Source organism: Miscanthus floridulus, chromosome 2 (genome assembly GCF_019320115.1).
Source record: "Miscanthus floridulus cultivar M001 chromosome 2, ASM1932011v1, whole genome shotgun sequence".
In the NCBI taxonomy this organism is placed as follows: Eukaryota; Viridiplantae; Streptophyta; class Magnoliopsida; order Poales; family Poaceae; genus Miscanthus; species Miscanthus floridulus.
Window position 1 is genome coordinate 26,310,425 of NC_089581.1, and position 22,187 is coordinate 26,332,611.

Below are 22,187 nucleotides of genomic sequence, written 5' to 3' on the forward strand. Positions count from 1 at the left end.
GCACTATAGCTGACAAGATCCACTCCAAAACTGAAGCATTTATTATTCAATTCTCATGAAAATTTTACAGCATCTTATACCATAAGTCTAGAGCATGTACACCAATTTTTATGCCAATCCAATAAGTTTTGATCACTCAAACATGGCTAAGATCTCAGCTAGCTCAGATTTTGCAATATAGGATAGATTTCAACAATTGAGCTATACTTCATCATGTATGAATCAAACTTGAAACTAACTTGTTTGAATACTTTCACAAGACATAAATCCATTCAATCCACTTACTAAATGTCATCTCATGATTTTATCCAACACAAATCAATCCAAACTTGACTACTAATCAATTATCCATTCAATCATCTTATAGCAAGCAACTTTGCATATTTATCCAATTCAATCAACTCATATGCACCCAAATGAAATGATCAATAAGAGATATACCTTGGTTAGCTCATGATCATCCATCTAGCAAGCTTCAACTCAATTATTTGCAAGTCATCAAATATATCCAATGAATTACCAACTTGAATTATAGCACTTGTATGTTGATAGCACTTGGACTTCACTCAATTTGTCATGGCATTGGGATAATGATGTGCACTAAGCTTCATAACTTGATTCAACATATGATGAACAATGTGAGATCAATTGAATCAAGCCTCCAATGCTGATGGTACCTACAAACAATCATCCACTTTTTGATGGTACCCAAACAAGTTTGGGTCCTCTCAAGTTAGGAGCAACATACTTAGGCATAGCCTTAGTATGAATAGCGGGATGTTTTGCAATTCCAACCAATGAGGTACCATTACCATCCTTTCTAAGCACATTATTATCAACAATTGAAATAGGCTTAGAAATATCACCTAGGGGACATGAATGTGCCATGTGTCCCCTTTCCCGGCATGAGTAGCACTTTCTCTTTGATTGAGCCTTCTCTTCCTTGCTCATGTGGTGCTTCTCATTGCCTTGCCTCTCATGGATTGCTTGAGCCTTCTTCTCAAGCTTGGTAGGACACTTAGAGGCAAAGTGTCTCGCACTTCCACACTTAAAGCACTTGATGTGAGCATAATCTTTCTTCTCATATTCATTCTTGCTCATCATCTTGGCATCTTGAGTTTGCATCGGATGCCTTGCCTTTCCACCCCTTCTTGTTTTCTTCTTCTTTATCATCAAATCACCATCATCTTCATGGTTGATCTTGATTTGCTCTTGGGGTGTCTTCTTTTGCTCAACTTGTGGCTTTGGTTGAGGCTCTTCTAGTTGCTTCACCAATTGCTTGGTTGGGCACATTGAGGTAAGGTGACCCCAAGTGTGGCACTTGAAGCACTTCACATGCCTTAGCCTCTCTTCTTCTTTCTTCAACTTGAGCTTTTCTTTATTGGGGCAACCATTTGCAAGATGTCCCACTTCATGGCACTTGAAGCACATGAAATGAGAGAGCTTCTCTTGTTCTTGCTTCTTCATCTCTCTTTCATATCTTCTCTTGCCCCATCTTTTGCCCTTGATCTTGCTCTTGTTGAAGCCAATGCCACTTATGTCATTGCGGCTTTCTTGATGATTGACTTTGCTAGTCTTGAAGCCGACTCCACTCTTGTCACCAAAGTTTCTTTGAGTCTTCAACATATGCTCAAAGGTGACTTGAGAGTTGTAGCACCTCTCTAACTTGTTGCTCAATTTCTTCACTTGTTCATTTAGCTCATTGTTCTCCTTCAAAAGGTTAGTCTCACAAGACATAGAAGTAGAACAAGCATATAATTGTGAAGAGCATGGCATATCTAATAAATCATCACAAGAGGTGGATACATGCTTCTTGACTACATCATAAGGGTTAGCAATATTTTGCAATTTATCATTTGATCCATGTGATGAGCTCTCATTATTTTTAAGTTTCTTTGTAAACACTTTAATGAGAGAAGCATGTTGTTCTAATAATTCATCATGAGATGCAAGTAGTGTCTCATGATTCAATTTTAGCTCATCAAGTGAAGATTTATAAGCATTATGTAATTTCTTATGTTCTTCACAAGAGTTCTTTAGAAATGAGTTTTCATTTTCTAATTTCAATGTTTTAGCTTTCTCATTTTCTAAAGACATGGTCATGCTAGCAAGTCTACTAACAAGCTCATCATATGAATCAACATGATCAACCACATTATCATTTGATACCTTAGTGTCACCTTGTGACATGAGACAATGTGGTGTGGTTGGAGAGCATGTAGTAGCATCTTCATCAAGGCTTGAGCATGAACCATCATCACCATCAAGTGTGCATGGGGTAGCATCATCACTTGCGACACTTGTGGCATCATCATCAACCTTGTCAAGTGAACTTGTAGTAGATCGATCATCATCATCATCACTTGACCATGAGGTGGAGCAATCTTCCACAATCACCAAATTGTGGTTATGCTCAACACACTCATGCACCTCCTTTTTGGGCTCATCCTCCTTCTTGAATTTGCCATCATCCCATGTGGAGGAATCACCGAAGGTTTCCTTGATGGACTCCCATATCTCACGAGCGGTCCCCTTGTAGTTTACTTGCTTCATCAAATCAAAATGTAAAGCATCCAATAGAAAACAACAAGCATGTGCATCAAATTCATAGAGGACTCTTTGAGCTTTGGTTAGAGTTCTATGATCCAAGACATGGGTGAGACCACTAGTGACAACCCACCAAAATTTAGGTCCCTTTGCACGAAAATGATCAAGCATGTGATTTTTCCAAAGTGCAAAGTTTGTGCCATAAAAAATGTGTGCCTCACAAACATCTAGCCCATTAGACGCCATCCTCTCGGGTCGGTGAAGACCACAAATGAGAGACCGGGCTCTGATACCACTTAAAGGGTCGAGATGGCGGACTAGAGGGGGGGTGAATAGTCTTTTCTAAAATTAATCGCGTCAGCTAACCGAAACAAGTGCGGAATTAAGACGATCGGTCTAGCCAAGACTACACCCCTCTATTTATGTTCTCTAGCACCTTCCAAAGATACTAATCAAGTAACAAAGGTGCCGGGCTAGCTAGAGCTCACCTAACCAATTCTAGGAGCAATGTCACACAAACCTATGCCACTAGTACTTTAAGCAACAAGGGAGCTCCTACACATGCTAGTAAGCAAAAGCACAAAGCCAACTAAGCTCACTAGCAATGCTCAATAACAAGGCAACCAATGCCAAATTAGAGAGCGCAAATACTTAGCTACACAAACTAAGTAATGTGACTAACAAGGTTACACAAACCAAATTAGCCACGCAAGGGAGCTACTTCTATGCTACACAAGCAAGAAGGTAATTAGCAAGCTACACAAGCAATCTAATTATAAGAGCAACGACACAAGCTTAATATGTATAAAAGTAATTGCAAGCTTGTGTAATAGGGATGCAAACCAACGGGAAGAACAAGGTTGACATGATGATTTTTCTCCTGAGGTTCACGTGTTTGCCAACATGCTAGTCCCCATTGTGTCGACCGCTCACTTGGTGGTTCGGTGGCTAATTAGCATCACCCGCTAAGCCCGCACGTCGGGCGCCGCAAGAACCTACCCCTTGAGTGAGGGTAGCTCAATGACACGCTTTACTAAAGTTGCTCTTCGCGACTCCGGCGGGGCGAGCACAAGTGCCCCTCACAAGCACTTCTCCGGAGCACCGCACAAGCTTCTTGGGGGCTTCCACGGAGACCACCACCAAGTCATCTAGGAGGTGGCAACCTCCAAGAGTAACAAGTACCACCGGCTTGCAACTCGATCACCTAGTGCCACTCGATGCAACCTCACGATGCAATCGCACTAGAATCGCTCACTCACACAATCGAATGATCACTATCAAGTATGTGTGAGATGGAGGGCTCCTAAGCACTCTCAAGCATGGACACAAAGTCCCCCGAGGTGCTCAACCCCAGCCATGGCCGAAGGCCACTTCTATTTATAGCCCCAAGGGCTAAACTAGCCGTTACCCCTTCACTGGGCAACTATCGGGTCGACCGGACGGTCCGGTCGTGTTGACCGGACGCTAGACCTCAGTGTCCGGTCGCCCGATGACTGCCACGTGTCACCTACATTTAACGGCATTCTTCCGATCTCAATGGTCATCATCTGACCAGACACAGCAGCTTCAACTGACCGGACACTGGACCCTCAGCGTTCGGTCGTTTACAGTAAGATACCGACCTTGACCAGATGCGTTCGATCACACATGATCGGACACAGCCCAGCGTCCGGTCATACTCCAGCTCCTGTGTCACCATGCGTCAGCCTGATCGGACATGCCCTGCCAGCGTCCGGTCACTTCCAGTGCTAGCGTCCGATGCACTCTGTGAGACCCTGTCTTTTCTGTGTAGGGCGCCGGTGGAGTTTCTTCATCAAGTTGATCCACATCAACTCCAACTCCATCTCCTTTGTAAATGTGCCAACACCACCAAGTTTACACCACCATGTGTATGTTTGTTAGCTTTTCATAAACATTTCCCAAAGGATATTAGCCACTCAACTTGCCACGCCACTCGATCCTAGCGACGATGCAAAGTTAGATCACTCGAGTGGCACTAGATGACCGATATGCAAACAAGTTTGCTCCTCTTGATAGTACGGCCATCTATCCTAAACCCGGTCATAAACTTCTCTACACACCTATGACCGATGAAATGAAATGCCCTAGGTTATACCTTTGCCTTGCGCATTCCATTCCATTTCCTCCAATGTTGATGCAACACATGAACCAACACGATCAACAATGATATGATCCACTTCATATCATCACGTGATCATATTGGTTCATCGATCTTGACTTTACTTGCTCTTCACCATTGCCATCGTCCATCGGCGCCAAGTCTTGCTCAAGCTTCACCGCCACGTGGTCCATCACTCCAAAGCCTCCGACTTGCCCTTCACGCTTGTAACCAGTCCATCAAGCCAAGTCTTGTCTTGATCTTCTCCACCTTTGATCACATGACTCAATGTCATGTCTCATGTGCATTTAAGCTTCTTCATCATCACATGTGTGAGCTTTGCAACATTTCCAAGCCATTTTCACCTTCATGGCATATGTTGCTCACACACATGTACCTGTGGACTAATCACCTGTGTATCTCACATAAACACAATTAGTCCACCTAAGTTGTCACTCAATTACCAAAACCAAACAAGGACCTTTCAACCGGGAAGACGTCATCTAGCCTGCGGAGGCAGTAGAGGCTGGGTCGAAGGCGAGCGTCGTCCCACCACCAATCAAGCCAAACGTCATTGTCCCCACCAATCGCATCATCAGCCGACGCAGTCGGGGGGCATAATGGAATTAGAGTAGAAATAGTCAGTTTATGTAAAAGATGAGTTCGTGGGGGAGCCCCCTTATGAACAGTTTTACATTCATGAATGTTTCAAGTTCGTTTTGTGATGGAATCACTCATGAGGGGAAGCTTGTCCCATCTGCCCTTGTTTTTACCCTTACATAGCTTTATTTTTTGTCCTTTCTTTTTTGCACCTGCCCGTTGACCCGTAGGCTGCAACCTTAAGAACCCGGGCATGGCCCACAAGGCTTAGCTGCTTGTAACCGTAGGTCATGGTGGGGTGTGATTAGTCGGGAGGTTAAAGCGTAAGTTACGTAGGGTAATCAAAGGAACGGAATGCCCTTTCGTTTGGGCAACGCCCTTTCATTTGGGCGAAAAGTATTACTACATGATAGTAAAAAAGAAGGGTGGTATCACACCCCCATGGAGCCCCCAAGTGACCCAGGCTGAGAGTGCTTGGGCTGAGGTGCTATAGGAGCAAACGTTGAATGGAAATAAGCGGTAAGACCGAGCTTTAGGGAAAGAAACGACGTAACTGTTCGATGTTCCATGTGTTGGTGAGAACATTGCCGTTATTGTCTTTCAGCCGATAGGCGCCCAGTCGGATCACCTCGGCCACCACATACGGCCCTCCCCATGGTGGAGAGAGCTTATGTTTCTCCTTGGTTGATTGGGTCCTCTAGAGTATGAGATCACCAACCTCGAGGATCCTCCCCCTGATTTTTCTTTCATGGTACCTGTGGATAGTTTGCTGGTAACGAGTGGAGCAGATGATGGTTGTCTCACGAGCCTCCTTGAGCAGGTCGACTATGTCCTGCTGAGCCTCTGTGGCCTGGTCTCGGTCGAAAGCCTTTACTCTTGGGGCACTGTGATCGAGATCGGATGGTAATACTGCTTCGGCTCCGTATGACAGGAAGAAAGGGGTGAATCCCATGGACCGGTTTGGGGTTGTTCTTAGGCTCTAGAGGATCACTAGGATCTCTGCAACCCATCGCCCAACATACTTTTTGAGTTGGTCGAAGATGCAGGGCTTGAGTCCTTGGAGAACGATGCCATTGGCCTGCTCGACCTGACCATTAGTACATGGGTGTCCGACCGAGGCCCAATCGATCCTGATGTCATATCCATCACAGAAGTCCAGCAACTTCTTCTTGGTGAAGTTTGTTCCGTGGTCGGTGATGATACAGTTAGGGACACTAAACCGATAGATGATGTCGAGGAAGAACTTGACTACCTCTTTCGAGCAGATATTGGTGATGGGCTTCGCCTCTATCCACTTGGTGAACTTGTCCACTGCTACGAGTAGGTGTGTGAAGCCACATGGGGCCTGTTCGAGGGGTCCGACCATGTCGAGGCCCCAGACCACGAATGGCTAGGTGATGGGGATGGTCTGAAGTTCTTGCGCTAGTAGGTGAGTTTGCCAAGCGTAGAACTAGCATCCTTCACACCTGCGGACAACCTCCTCTGTGTCTCGGAGTGTAGTGGGCCAGTAGAAGCCTTGGTGAAAGGCTTTTCTGACCAGTGACCTCGGGGCCGTGTGATGTCTGCAAATTCCAGTGTGGACCTCAAGGAGGAGTTGTTTCCCTTGGTCAGTCGGGATGCACTTCATGAGTACTCTCGACGGACTCCATTTGTAAAGCTCGTCACCGATGGCGATGAACATCTTGGTGCGTCAAGCGATTCATCGTGCTTTAGTCCTTTCTAGTGGGAGAACCTCCTCGAGGAGGTAGGTGGGTAGTGGTGCTCTCTAGTCGGTCGGATCGAGTGCCATCACGGTGATGTCGCTGGGGGACGTCGCCATGGAGGCGCCAAGGTCGGAGCTTCTGAGCACTTGGTCAGGGTCGGGGCACGTCGGGGGGTTAGAGCCCTTGAGCACTAGATTGGTGTTGGAGTGTATCTGGATCAGATCCTCCAAAATGCAGGCAGACGACTCATAGAGATCGTTGATGAAGACCCCATCTAGAGACGGAACCCACCTGGCAGACAATTTCGTGAGGAAGTCAGCAACATCGTTGTCCCTTCGGGGGACATGTTGTAGTTCGATCCCTTGGAACTTGTCCTCGAGCTTGCACACCACCTAGCAGTATGCTGCCATGAGAGGCCTCTTGCAGGAGGACTCCTTCATGACTTGGTCAATGACCAACTTTGAGTCATCGCGGACATACAGTCGCGTGGCGCCGAGCTCGACGGCGATGCATAGTCCATTGATGAGGGCTTCATACTCCGCGGCATTGTTCGAGGCTAAAAAATGGAGACGAATCGCATAGCGGAGCCTACTCCCATCTGGGGAGATCAGAACCACTCCAGCCCCCAAGCCGGGCGCCATGACCGACCCGTCAAAGTACATCATCTAGTACTCATGGGTGACGTCTAGGGTCGGGAGCTAGACTTCCATCCATTCAGCAATGAAGTCAGTGAGAGCTTGAGACTTAATAGCGGTATGGGGGATATACCTGATGTTGTGGCCCATGAGCTTGAGAGCCCATTTGAAGATTTGTCCTACGGCGTCATGGTTGCGAACGATGTCTCCCAGTAGGTACAAAGTGACGATGATGACTTTGTGATCAGTGAAGTAGTGCAGGAGCTTCTGGGTCGCCATCAAGACAGCGTATAGAAGCTTCTAGACCTTGGGGTAGCGAACCTTGGCGTTGGCGAGTACCTCACCAACAAAGTACACTGGTCATTGGACCTTCAGGGGGTGTCTTGGCTCCTCCCTCTCAACGATGAGGGCGGCACTCACAACATGATTACTTGCCATGATATAGAGGAGGAGGGATTCTCCCCGTTCGAGTGCGACGAGGATTGGGGCCAACGTCAGTGATGCTTTGAGGCTTTCCAAAGCCTGTTGTGCCTCCTCTGTCTGGACGAATGCATCTATCTTCTTGACAAGTTTGTAGAAAGGCATCCCCCGTTTGCCTAGTCAGGAGATGAACCGTGTCAGGGTGGCCAGACAGCTAGTGAGCCTCTGTACGCCCTTGACATTGCGTATAGGGCCCATAATGGAGATGGCCATGATTTTTTCGGGGTTGGCTTGGATGCCGTGCTTGGACACAATGTATTTGAGCAGCTTCCCCTTTGAAACTTTGAAAACACATTTTTTAGGATTCAATTTAATGTTAAACCTTCGGAGGTTCACGAATGTGGTGGCCAAGTTTGCAATCAGGTCGCTAGCTTGAGCCATTTTCACCACTATGTCATCAACATAGACAACGATTATTGGTTTTGGTCGCTTGACTTGGTTAGGTTGGTCGGGTGGGTCGATTTGGTCAGTGAAGCATCGCTGCATGCACCGTTGTTAGGTGGCGCCAGTGTTCTTTAGACTAAAAGGCATAGTTATATAACAGTACGAACCATACGGGGTGATGAAAGAAGTCGTGACCTAATCGGACTCTTTCATCGTGATCTGGTGGTAGCCTGAATAGGCATCCAGAAAAGATAGGATTTCACATCCTGAGGTGTAGTCAACTATCTAGTCTATGCGTGGCAAAGGAAAATGGTCCTTCAAACATGCCTTGTTGAGGCCAGTATAATCAACACACATTCTCCATTTCCCATTCTTCTTTTTCACAAGAACAGGATGAGCTAGCCAATCGGAGTGGTATACCTCTTTAACGAATCCGGCTACTAGAAGTTTAGCGATCTCCTCGCCTATGGCCCTGCGCCTCTCATCATCAAAGCGACGTAGGCGTTGCTTGGCAGGCTTTGAGCCCAGGACAACGCATAGTGTGGTAGGCATGCGGAAGGCCTCCACATGAAGACATCATGATTTGCACATAGGAAGTTGGTGAGCTCGCTTTCCTATTTGGTCGAGAGCTTGATCCCAACCTAAACCGTCTTGGTCGGGTCAGTGGGGTCAATCTCTAGTGCCTTGGTTTCCTTGGTCAGATGGAAGGCACTTGAGAAGGTCAGCTCATTGTAGTCTGGGACTGCTAGAGTCACCAAATTCCCAAGCTCCGGGAGCCCGGTGGAGTTGATGACGGTAGTGGCGAGCTCGTAATGCTCGCGATCGCACATGTAGGCGTGCGAAAAGGTGCTACCCACGGTGATGACGTCGTTTGACCCTAGCATCTTCAACTTGAGGTAGGTGTAGTTAGGTATCGCCATGAACTTGGCGTACCATGGACGCCCCAAGAAGGCGTGGTAGGACCCTGAAAAGTCCACCACCTTGAAGGTCAGGACCTCCGAGTGGAAGTTGGCTCGGTCGCCAAACGTGACAGGCAGGTCGATCTGCCCAAGTGGGTATGCCTACATCCTTGGGATCAGGCCATGGAAGGGAGAGCGCACTAGGCGGAGCTTCGACAGGGGGATGCGCATGGCGTCGAGGGTGTCGACGTAGAGAATGTTGAGGCCGCTGCCTCCATCCATCAGCGCCTTGGTGAGGCGCTTCTTGCGGACGATGGGATCGACGACAAGCGGATAGCAACTAGGTCGGGCGACATGGGAAGGATGGTCTCTCTGATCAAAAGTGATCAAGGAGTCTGACCAACTAAGGAAAGAGGGGATGGTCGACTCAGCGGCGCATGCCTCTCTATAGCGTACCTTGTGCTGGCGCTTGGAGTGGATGGCATCGGATCCCTCAAAGATCATGAGGCATTCCTCAGGATCGGGGAAACCGTCTTCATCCTTGCCTGTCATGCCTCCCTTCTTGGCCACATCCTCCTTGCCTTTCCCTTCCTTTGGCTTACCGGCTTGCCGCAGGAAGAGGTTGAGGAGCTCGCAATCCTTGTAGAGGTGTTTGATGAGATAGGTGTGGTTGGTACATGGACTCTCCATGAGCCTATCGAAATGGTTGGGCTGGCCCTGCTGGGGCTGCTTGATCGCGCGGTCGGCCACGGCGACCAAAGCTGGGTTGGCCGGTTGGCACCGATCCTTCTTGTTCTTCTTGCCCCTTTGTGTCGAGGGGCCCTCGCCTTGGTCCTTGTGCTTGGCCTTGCCCCTATCCCGACCGCTACTAAAGACCACCCCGATCGCCTCCTCGTCGGAGGCGTGGTTTGTGGAGATGTCAAGCAGGTCGTGGGTGGTACGGGGCTTCACACAACCGAGCTTGTGGATCAGGGACTTGCATGTTGTCCCAGAGAGGAACGCGCTGACGACGTCCGTGTCGACGACATCAGGAAGGGAGTTGCATTGCTTTGAGAACCTACAGATGTAATCCCCCAGGGATTCGTTGGGCTCCTGCTGACAGCTCTTGAGGTCACAGGAATTCCCAGGACGGACATAGGTCCCTTGAAAATTTCTAACAAAGACCCTCTTGAGATCCGCCCAGTCATGGATGCTGTCGGGCAGAAGGAATTCGAGCCATGCTCGAACACGCTCCCTCACGCAGATGGGGAGGTACTAGATGATGAAGTAGTCATCATCCACTCCTCTGGCTCGGCAGGCGAGCCGGAAGCCTTCGAGCCATATACCAGGGTTCGTCTCCCCGGTGTACCTAGCGATGTTTGTGGGCGATCGGAAGTATTGTGGGAACGACGCTTTCTGGATGTGGCGACCGAAGGCCCATGTACCCGGGCCATCAGGGCTGGGGCTCTGGTTATTCGGTCGGTCGCCATGCCTAGGGGCGTGTCCCCACACTCCTCGATGGTCAGGCCGGGGCCTACGCCGCTTGCTCTCACCGCCACTCTATGGACGTCATCATCGTGCCGAGCATGGCGTCAATTGTTGATGACGCTGCGAGCGTCATGGTTTGGACCGAACCGTTCGCGCACAGGTGGTCGGTGTGGAGCGGGCGCTGGGTCAGGCTGTGGTGCAGCCGTGGCTTCCTTCCCCACGCGCCGACAACTGTAGTGTGAGTGGATGGAGCGATTCGACTGGTGTGGCTCCAGTCCCCCGGTTGGGCAAGAGGCGTGAGCCGGTGTCGCAACGTGGAGCTCTCCGCCTGCTGAACGGCGGCGATCTCCACCAGCGCTCGGAGGTTCTGATGGATTGCCTGTTCCTAGGGGTCGACAGACTCAAGGAGGCCGCGTAGAAGCATCGCTGAAGCAGCGATGTTCTGGCCAGCCTGAGCAAACTAAGGGGGGTCGTTCCCTTCTTCCAGGATGCTACGCCGAGCGTGCCAGTGTAGGTGGCAGCTGGCTCTGCCGCCTTTGTCATAACTCCTCGCCGTGCTCCTATGCATGTGCCAAGGACTTCGCATGAGGGTCCAGAGGGGTGTGAGTCTGCAGAGACTCCACAACCACCATTGGCTGTCCCAGGGCATCCACCAATCCGCCATAGCGCACTCCTAGGACAGAGGGTGGCCAGGTGCCACAACGTCATCGATGTTGGAGCCATCGCTTTCGACCTCATCATTGACGAGGTCGTGGAAGGAGGTAGGAGGGTAGCCCTCCATCCCCAACAACTCAGACGTGAGAGGGGGTGGCATTAGCATCCTTTGGAGCCCCCGCGCGCACGCGTCCACGGGGGACACGAAGCCATAGGGGAACCGGTTGCACGGCGGTCGCGGTGGGGACAACGAGGTCCCTCCAGAGAGTTGGCGAAAGGTATTAAATAGTGTGTAAAGAACAATAAGTACATCACTCACCGTGGGGTTGGAGCCCAGCATGGGCTCGAGGCAAAGCGTGAGTGTCTCGACGTTGTGGTCGTCGAGTGGCCCGGGGCCGGTGGAGGGCGCTCCTCCTCTAGTGGGCGCCGGGGCAAGCGCCTCCTCGCGAAGGCGGAGTACGCCGAGCTGGTCGACGACGAAGTCCAGACTCCCAAAGAGGAAGGTCTGGAGTGGCACGAAAATGGGAGGAACCCACATCCCAGCAAGCGGGAGCGTGGGAAACTCCAGCGAGCCGAAGCAAATCGTATCGCTCGAGCCTGCCATGACAAAGATGGTGGAAAGATGGGTCATCCGATGACCAAAAGGGTGAACGCCCGGCGTCCTCCCCACGGACGGAGCCAACTGTCGGTGCGAAAAGTGACCAACAATTAAATATTTATAGTTTTGCCGCGCATTGTGATTGGATGTGGCCTAGCACTCAATAACACAGAATTTATACTGGTTCAGGCAACGAGCCCTAAGTCCAGTTGAGGTCGGTCGATGACTTTATTCCTGAGCTCAGGTGCTCAAAGTTTGATGTGAGGTTACAAATGAATATGAATGAGAAGGGGGTGTTAGAGGCCCGATCAGACTCTGAACCGAGCGGCCGAGAGTGACGGGTGCTCTAATATATGCTAAGTATTGGAGTGTATGCTTTGTGTGTCTCTAAAGCTTGTTGAGCTGTTGTGTTCTCGAGTCGTCGAGATAGTCTTCGAGAGAGAGAGAGAGGGAGCCTTCTGAGAAAGAGAGAAAATGTATACGTGTGCTGCCTAGTTTTGTTGCTCATGCCATCGGGTACGGGATGGCTGTCAGCGCCCACAATATTGTTTATGCCCAGACGCGTCTGGCAGGCTCTACCGTGTTCGCCTGGTACGGCAAACGTCGGCGCCCACAATACTGTTTGTGGTCTGACGCGTCTGGAATGTTGTATAGTGTTTGTCTGTCATGATCTGAAGGCATCGTCTTGCAGGGGTGCGTGGTACGGTCCTCGGTATTGCGGTTGACTTGAGTGTCTTACCTTATCTGTTCCGCTTGCTCCCCAGGCCTACACCGAGCGGGCCTCCCCGGTCGGTCGTTCCCAATCGTCCCCGACCGTGTCGGTCGGGAAAGAGCAGCGAGCAGAGGTCCGGCGTATCCTTGGTCGGAGAAAGGGGCCGGACGAGACGGAGCCCGCGACCCAGAGATCGGGCGATGCGGAGCTCGTGACCCAGAGGTCAGGCGAGACGGAGCCTATCCCCAGAGGTCGGAGGTGACGGTCGGGAACCGGATCGTGGTCTTGGCCTATTATTGTGTATCTGGGCCGGCCTAGGCGTGTGCTGTCGTTGCGTCGCCTGCTGGGCCGAGTTTTGCAGGGAAGCGGGTCCATTGAGAACCCCGGGTCTATGAACTCGACAATGTATATATAATATAATGGCAAGCAATAGATTATCAACACTGAAAACGAGCTATGCAGTGGATGGAAGCAAGAATATTCAGTACTGCTGTTGTGGGCATTTGAACTTCATGGTTTCAACAAGATATATAATATAACAAACTTGAAGCTCACTGATCTCAAGAGGTAACAAAAGAAAGGATGGACAAGAGAAGCATTATTTGACCAAAAGTGCATCTCCATACAAGAACTGAAGCACAGCTACAAAACCTGTTAAAACACTACAGATACTGAGATGTTTGTTTCCATTAGCCAAAACACGAGACAAATCAGAGCAAGCAAACTGAAGTAACTGCTGGTTTTACATCCAACCTAGTAGAATTTCTATGATGGTCTGTCTGTTTACAACCAGAACGCCACAGGATGCTGCATGTAAGGCCAAGGCCTGGTAACTGATTCAGGCAAGCTGTAGTACTGGAGACGGCGGGTGTTGCCGGTCGTCAGGTCCCCATTCTCATCAACCGCGAGAGAGAACGTCGTCAGCCGCAACAGAGGGTGAATTCGCGGTTCCTTCAACTGCAACAGAGGGTCATATCGCTGGGGCTTGAGCGGCCCCTCACAGACGTAGTTGTAGCTCACGCTGACGCACTCCGCGAGGCAGAACTCGGTTCCGCTGCCCATGTAGACGAGGGTGGCGCCCCGGTACGACTCGGCCAGGTTGTTGCTGATCACCTCCTCCTTGCTGGTCTTCCAAGACGGGGTAGAAGAGTGTAACACCCCTGGTGTTACGGACTTAATAAAACCTTGATCATCATCATCATGTATAAGTATTGTGGCATAAATGCATTCCATGTTTCATTTATAGCATATATATATGTTGCCTAAGTAGTGTTTTATACGTTACATGAAATGTTATCAGTGTTAACAATAATCTCAACTAAGGTTCTTTGTGAATTTATATATGTGAAATTCCTTAAACAAATAAAATTTTGTTAAAATAAACTTTGTTGTGTGGAGTATGCTCTTTAATATAAAATAAATGTTGGTTTGAGATTTCAAGTCAAACATGTTTAATTTGGAGCCATTTTTGTCCAAGTCACTGAAAATCAGTGTTTGAATTCAAATTTTGGTGATTTATCAAATGGATTTTTATGAATAAAATCTATCCAAACTTTGTTCCATTGTTTGGTACTATGTTTGTACTTTGATAAGATATGATTAGTTGTGTTGTTTGATCCATGTTTAGTCAATAATTAATTACCCAAAAATGCTTATTCAAAACTGTTTTTCAAAAACACTGAAAATTTAATCCAGTTTTCAGTTTCATGTACTTGTTTTCAAAATTCCAAATATTTCAAACCATCAAGTTTTTAATGTTGATCCTTAAATCAAAGATGAAGACCTCTCGGAGAAGAACAACTTTGGGTAAAGGATATCACTTTTCTGTGCTAAATTAAGAGAAAAAGAGGGAGGAAGAAGCTCTGTCAGAGATGAACAGTACGCGCCGGCAGCTGCCTCCTCTGTTTCTTCTTCGCCGCTCGCCGTCTGCTGCCTGTCCCTTCGCGGCGCTTCCTCGCGCCTGGGCGCGCGGTCGTCCTTGTGGTCGACTTCGCGAATACGCTTTCAAGGTCGTGACGTCTCCCTCGCCTATAAAAGCTAAGCGCCGGCCGCCGTGTTCATCTTTTTCTTCTTCCCGCCACCGCCGCCGAGCTCCAGTTCGCCGACGATTTCTCTGCCACCGTTCGCCCTCGCTCCAATTTCTCGTACGCGAAGCTCCGCCTAGTCCTTGCGCGTCCTTTGAGCCGCTCGTATTGCCCCTGGCCGTCGGAATCACCCCGGCGCCGGATGCCGCTGCAGCCGTCCACCATGGCCGCCGCGAGCTCCTCGCAGTGGCCAGCCGTCTTGGGTTGTTCTCTCGCTCTCTTTTCATTTGTGATGTGTTATTAGTGGTCCCTTTATGCTATTAGGCTCGCTAGTTGCTCCGTTCTTCCTCAGGTTTCGTCGGAGCACAGCTTGCCGCAGCGTCCGCCGCTGCAAGTTCGCCGGCGTACGTGGCCAGTCCTCTACCGACCGTATTCTGCCGAGTTTTGACTGCCCACGGGTGACCCCTGGAATGGAGATTCTCTGTCACCTCTCCCTCGTCGCTGACGAGCATCAACCGGCCGGAACTGAGCCTCGCCGTGCGCCTCCTCTGCTCCGAATCGCGACCAGGGACTTGCGCTTCAAATAGAAGCTTTTCCAGGGAGCTAACTGCACAGACCGTGACTCATATGAACAGTATGATACAAGGTTTTCTTTTTCCTTTTTCTGTTTTTGACTTAAACTTGTGAATTTCATAACTAATTTTAGAAGTGTGATAAAATCATGAAACTTTTTGTGTAGCCTCTTCATGATGTTCCCTATGTAGTAAAAATATGATACCATGAAAATAAATAGTTTTTAGATGCTTAAAAATTAGCTCTTTTAATTAATAAATGCTTGTTCCATGATTTTTGTAGGCTAAAATAAATATCCTTTAGTTGTGAAACTTTTTGTGTAACTGTTGTATGCTACGATCAACCTATACAAAAAGTTTGGGATTAATTTGATGATGTTTAATTATATTCTTAATTGTATGCTTAGTTAATTAGTTAATAAATATTAAAAATGATTAGCATAAATCATAATAAGACTTGGGTGTAATTGTGGAGTTGATTGTAGACCATGAAACACATTCACCCCTGCTGTTTCATGGCAAAGTAATTACTATCTTGTTATGATCATAATCAACTTGAGTTAATGAACACTAAAAAAGCTTTCTAGTTAATTAAGCCTTTCTTTGGTGAATGCATGTATGTGATCTTGATTGCTTCTTAGATACAACATCTTGGGTAAAATGATTAAGCTATGTATGTTTCTCCATGTCCAGGTCTTAATCATCTAAGTAAATATATATCTTTTGTAATAACTAGAAGACATGTGTTGATGTAGCTTATAAAGTCTTGCTTAGCTTTACCTTGGATGCATCATGTCATGCATTCCATCATGCTAAAGCATGCATCATTCGTTTACGTGTAGTGCATATGTGAGTGAGAAGGTTCGTGTTGATCAAGTGTTGGAGAAGGCTCATCCATCAGTGGTGATGATGTCAAGTGTAACTCTATGGTCTCTCTGTGGAACTAAACTTCTCTGCAACGTAGGTAAGCCCCACAGCATACAACCCTTTCCTTGTATTTACAAATAATTTTATAATTTGAGTCCTATGATATGTGCATTAAGTAAAATAGGAATTGGTTGTATAACCAATTGCTGCATGACTACCTTGATGTATTCAAATATCTTCCTTGTAACCCCACTAGTATGTAGGTCGATACCTCTGATGCTTAGTAATGCTTAGACTTCGGTAGAAGTCGAATGATGATTTAATCGTCGTGAGAAATAGGTTTACCTTTTGATCTTCTTAGCTCTGCTTATGGGTCGTGAGAACACTATGATGATGATAATGATGATGTTTAAATCGAGACCTAGCGGGTTAGTTTGCATTGGGAATGGAGTTTCAATGTAGTGCTCCTCCTGTATCGATTAAGGACCGTTCCGATTGTAGACTTACTGATCAAGATTGAAAGTACTTAATTGCATGCCCTTAGTAAGCCTGAGTACCTCGACTATTCCATTATGCGAAAGGACAACCGCGCACTAGGAGTGCGAAGATGTCGAGAGTAGCGTGTACTCACCCTACTGGAATAGGGTAGGGCGGTGGAGTACTGCGCTTTTGGGTGGCGCGGACCCGTTCATGTTTTGGAGGATCCGAGGGAATGGTTGATATATGTAGGTCCAGAACCTGCATATATCGTGCTGGTTAAGGTTTACTCTAGCTGGATGTACATCGATTCGAATCGTCGTCTTTCCCGGATAGTGAGAAACTTGATCACTGCTCTGCATCGTAGTAAATCAATGGAACATAGTTACTTATGGATAGGATATAAGATGAGATGAGATGTTTAATGAAGTGATTGAACTAGATCAGATGCAAACTGGATACCAATGATAAATTAATACGAAGCTAAAACATTGAAAGTAAGGATTCACTCATAGTAAGCTTTTCTGCAAACGTTACTCTTGCTTCAAACCTTCCCTTAAGCTTTCATACTCTTGGAGTCTTTTCTTTTAGTCGAGTAAGTCTTGTTGAGTACCCTCAAGTACTCAGGGTTTGTTAACCCCTATTGCATGTTCTGACTTGTGCTGCTAATCAATGTCATGTCGGTGGGCTCAACATGATCTAGTTGTCCCTTCTATCTTTGGTACTTCACTTAAGTTACTTTCGTAGTTCTACTCAACATTTTGGAACTCAAGTGTTACTTAAAGGTACATAACATGTTTTGTAATATAATGTTGTAAATCTCCGGCAACTCCGATGTATGAAATTTGTGTATCAATGTTGTAATGTTGTGGTAACTCCATTGTTGATCCTGTATGAGTTGTAAAATGTGGATGATTCGAGGTTTCCCGAGGACACCCGATAGACTACTTGATTATCTAGTTTTCGTGTATAGCAGTCAGAGGTCTTTAGGACAATGACAGATATACGTGGGCAGTATAATTTGGGTGGAGCTTTTGGAACCAGGGGTCACCACGGAGCTGGCGCAGAGGTGGCCAATGCTGTTATAGGGTTCAGAGAGCCCTACCCAGGCATTGAGCTCACTGACGAAGTAGGAGCCACCGTCGAAAGGCAGCGCCCAATCAAATTCATCTCTCAACGCGTAGTCCGTGCTCTCGTGTACGTCGAGGCAGAGGGTGGTGTCCTATGTGGGCTCTGAGTCCGACCCTCCGCCGCGCCAGGGGGCAAAGATTTTCTTCTTGAAAGTTACAAAGACGGTTCGCCCGTCAGGGTGCACGGCGTAGGAGGTGACACAGCTGGAATCGAAGGGCAGTTCCGCGTGGAGCTCGTGCCACCACTACTACAGAATGTTACTGTAGGGGCGGTTCTAGAGCCTCTGTAGGGGCGGCTACGCCAGCCGCCCTTCTCAGGGTGTTCCTATAGAGGGTGCCTCTGTAGGGGCAGTTTCCTGACCGCCCCTGTAGTGCCCTCTGTAAGGGCGACTGGTGTTTTCAGCCGCCCCTACAGTGCCATCTGTAAGGGTGGCTGGTAATATCAGCCGCCCCTATAGTGGACTTCTGTAAGGGCGGTTGTATCACCAGCCGCCCCTGCTGTGTGTATTTGTAAGGGCGGTTCAATCAAGAACCGCCCCTACAGTGGATTTTCTAGCAAAAAAAAAATAATTCAAATTCAAATCTGACCACATATATATATAATTCAAATTCGAATCTGACCGGCACAAATATACATATATACATTCACAAACACAAGACCATCATCACAAATCATAATTCACAAAAGTCCATCATTACAACATAGTCCATTATGAAGTCCATCATTATAATATAGTACATTAAGATATCCACAAGTCCACAAGTCTAATCCAAATCATACCACAAGTCCACATTGTCATCAATGGCCTAGGGCTAACCTATCAGTCTCCCGAAGGTGTTGGTACAGAGGATTACTACCTAAGTCGGAAAGAAGATGATGGTAAGTGCCTTTATGATACACAATCTAGTCCATTATAAAGTTGCAAAGGTCGCCGACCATCTCTAAGAGCTCATCATCCTTGTATGGGTTCCTTCTCGTGTCTTTATCTTTCTCCAACTACAAGAGAACAAGTTTAGGTTTACTATATCACAACATATGCGAACTTTTCATACTACGAGCGAAGATGTTTAAACTTACCAGATTGGGGTTTCTGTTGTAGCCACCGATGGTACTCATCATAATACATATGTAGTATCCACAATGTAGACTCCCAGGCTTCTGCTTGGGGCACTGTGTATTTTGCATATGAAGATGTTAAGTAATGCTATTGACAGACACGTAATATATGAAGTACCAAAGTAAATGACACTTACCGCACATAGAGTTTTGACATACAACTTTTCCTTCCTATTTGGATGATGCCTCCCCTTATGTTCTTGGACATAGTGCCTGAATGCCCTGTTCCAATGGTTTTAGCAAATGCAACTTGTTAGTATCCCACATTGAACCTTACAAGTATGTATACAAACATAGTAGCTAAAATGAGGATTGTCAATATGTATACGTCTTGATAATCGTTATGAAGTCTTTGTATGTCTCGACTGGGAAATCCGCTGAATCAAAGACCCATGCCATGCTATGTGAGAGCCAGACGCCTATGCAAATCCAGTGATCGCTGCATGAATTTAGTCATAGAAGGAACACATAAGCTCTTTTGCATCGAACAAAGTAATTTGAACAAAGCTAAGTATACAATCGAACTTACTTGAAGTGGTATGGTATCCATATATTATCGTGTTGTTGAAGATTTTTAAAACATAGGGCAATGTATGCTGCAACCTTGAGGGACTCTTCTAATATTTTCTTATTCCTGATGTCCTCTTTCTTCTTAAGTGTCTTTCCAGCTCCTAGTTCTTTGCAATCTAGTTTCCACTCTTTAGGGTAATTAAAATTTGTTGATGCTATAGGTGAAGGGTCTATATACCCGTGTTTTAGAGCTGGCCTCTTTTTCACAAAGTCCGCTTGCATTCTACAAATCACGGCGCGGGTTAGTTACAACAAAATTAAAAGATTATATTCATATCATATCGAGAGGGCAAGGACTTACAGGCACCATATGCGAATCAGATTCATTTCCATTTGTCCGAGATGGAAGCATGCCTGGATATCCTTAAACTCAACGGCAATTTGCCCACCTGGGGCTCCAAATGTGCCGGCAGGGATCCATGCTTGTAAGATTTCTAGTTCTGTTATCTGAGCACGCAAGTACCAATCGTGGAACTTTCTCATTCCACGTGGCAAGCACTATATGACTCGGTTTGGTAGGAAGTTCTTGCCTTTTTCATATTTATCCGGGCAATCATTTGACCATTTGAGGTTATCAACAGCTGGATACTTGTTAAACCCTTTGTGCAGTTTGCTAGTGGTGCCCTCCTCAGTGGTGCCCTCCTCAAAAGCTGGTGCTCTGAATTCTTTTACTTGGTTCTTAGGCTTGAACTGGTCATGAGCCATCCACTTGTGCACCGACGAGACGTCATTAATGCCCACATACGATGGCCTTATCTTGATTGGGATTTTGTTTTGAGCTTCCCATTCGGGCACGTCCTTGTCAACTTGTGCATCACCTGCTCTAGGGGCCACTTGTTCTTCACGTATCAGCTGTTCACGAGGCAATTGTTGTTCATGAGACACTTGTTGTTCATGTATCGGCTGCGCTTGTTGATAAGGATGTTGCATCTCATCATGCCTTTGCTCGGTACGAGCTGGAGAAGGACGTGGCATGTCATCATGCCCATGCTCGATACGAGGTGGAGAAGGATGTGGCATGTCATCATGCCCTTGCTCGGTACGAGATGGAGAAGTCTCTAGCGTGTGGTGGTCATGGTCATGGGCCGGTGAGTATACCTCCCCGTCCTCGACGGGTCGCTCCAGAGGATGAACTTCAGTCGGAGTTGGCGAAGACTCGGTCAATACAATGTCCCGTCTGTGCTAGAGGATGAACTGGTTCATGACGTCTCCGAGTAACACGAGCCCCTCGGGAGTAGGGTGTTCTATCTTCCAAGTCATGAACTCAGGCTTCACAGTATGCACCTCGACCCGAGTGTAGTCCTACGGGATGTCTCTATTGTGCCACGTGCCGCCCGGAGGATGTGCCATGCCCGTTGCCACCTCAATGATCATGTTTTGCCTGCCCATCGGAACCACCAATTTGCAACTAGTTGGCGCCCGTATGCGATCGACGGGGGTTCCGGTTGCATTGGAACCTTGACTGCTGGGAACATCTGGAGGGCTACCAACTACCGCTAGTTCTCTGGGCGGCCCCATTGGTGTCTGTGGCTCCATCGTAGACAGTCCTTTCTCCACCAACATCTTTTCAACTAGAGCCTTCACTTGGCGCTCAAGATTAGACTCTCGGTCTCTACCATGTTTCTTGTACATGTGCCTCTCCTCTATGAATTCGTGCTTCCAGGACATCCTCTTCCCTAGCCCCCTGGTGCATCCTGTGTGCTCGGGGTTTCCCAAGGCAACGGTAAGCTCGTCCCTCTCTCTGGAAGGGTTGAATGCGCCCTTCTCCTTGTCTTCAGCAAGTTTCAGTATTTTTGATACTACCTCTCCGGTCTCCGGCTTAGCAAACTTGATGCTACTATCGGATGAATCGACACTCCTCGCGTATATCCACTGTTTAAGGCGTGGCTTCAACTTTGGCACTTCCGTATTCCCGGCAGCTTCGGCCTCTGCGTCCATCTTCCTAAAGACCTCTTGCTTGCCAGCGTAGCCACCGGGGCCTAGACGAGGGTAGTGTTGGTTCTTCTTCGCCTGCTCGCTGTTACGGGCACTGAGGGACAATGATGCCTCTGAAGTCTTCTCAGCCACGAGCTCCTCCCATTGACTAGGAGTTATGTTGCCATACTCATAGAAAGGAGTTAACTTTTGTTGGATAAAGTTCTTGTTCAGCTCTGATCGCCAACGTCGGAAGCTCTGCCCCATTATCTTAAAAGCATTTTGTTTTACCAACTCGTGCATTCCCTCTAGAAACCTGAAGTTCTGCTTTAGCTTCTCCCATAGGTCTACCTTTTGGCTCATAGGTACAAGATTCCAGCTACGGATAGCTAGGTTCAACTTATCTCTAACTACAAACCCGATGTGATTACGGAATTTCGCCCTGTATGTATATGGCTCAAGGATCTGCCCGTCTGGTCTGACCTCCGTTATCACATAGCATGCCTTGTCATGATATTGGTTTGGCTTTCTAATCCCCCCTCGTTTCCTCTTTGGCTGGGCAGTCTTAGTCGTGGTTGTGTCCTGAGGTTGTGGAGCGGAGGCCTCATTGTGAGTACCTATGGCTCCTTCCTTTGATCTCCTTTGCCCCGCTACGTATTGTCCGGCAAGACGAGCCGGAGGCCGACGTCGTCTTTTCAGAGGTTGAGTAGGGACGACA

The 22,187-nt window shown here is 47.6% G+C and overlaps 1 pseudogene; it reads right to left on the reverse strand.

Annotated features, from left to right (window-relative positions):
* Positions 1-18,702: 18,702 nt before the first annotated feature.
* On the reverse strand, positions 18,703-21,644 carry LOC136538270 (uncharacterized; annotated as a pseudogene).
* Positions 21,645-22,187: the final 543 nt, after the last annotated feature.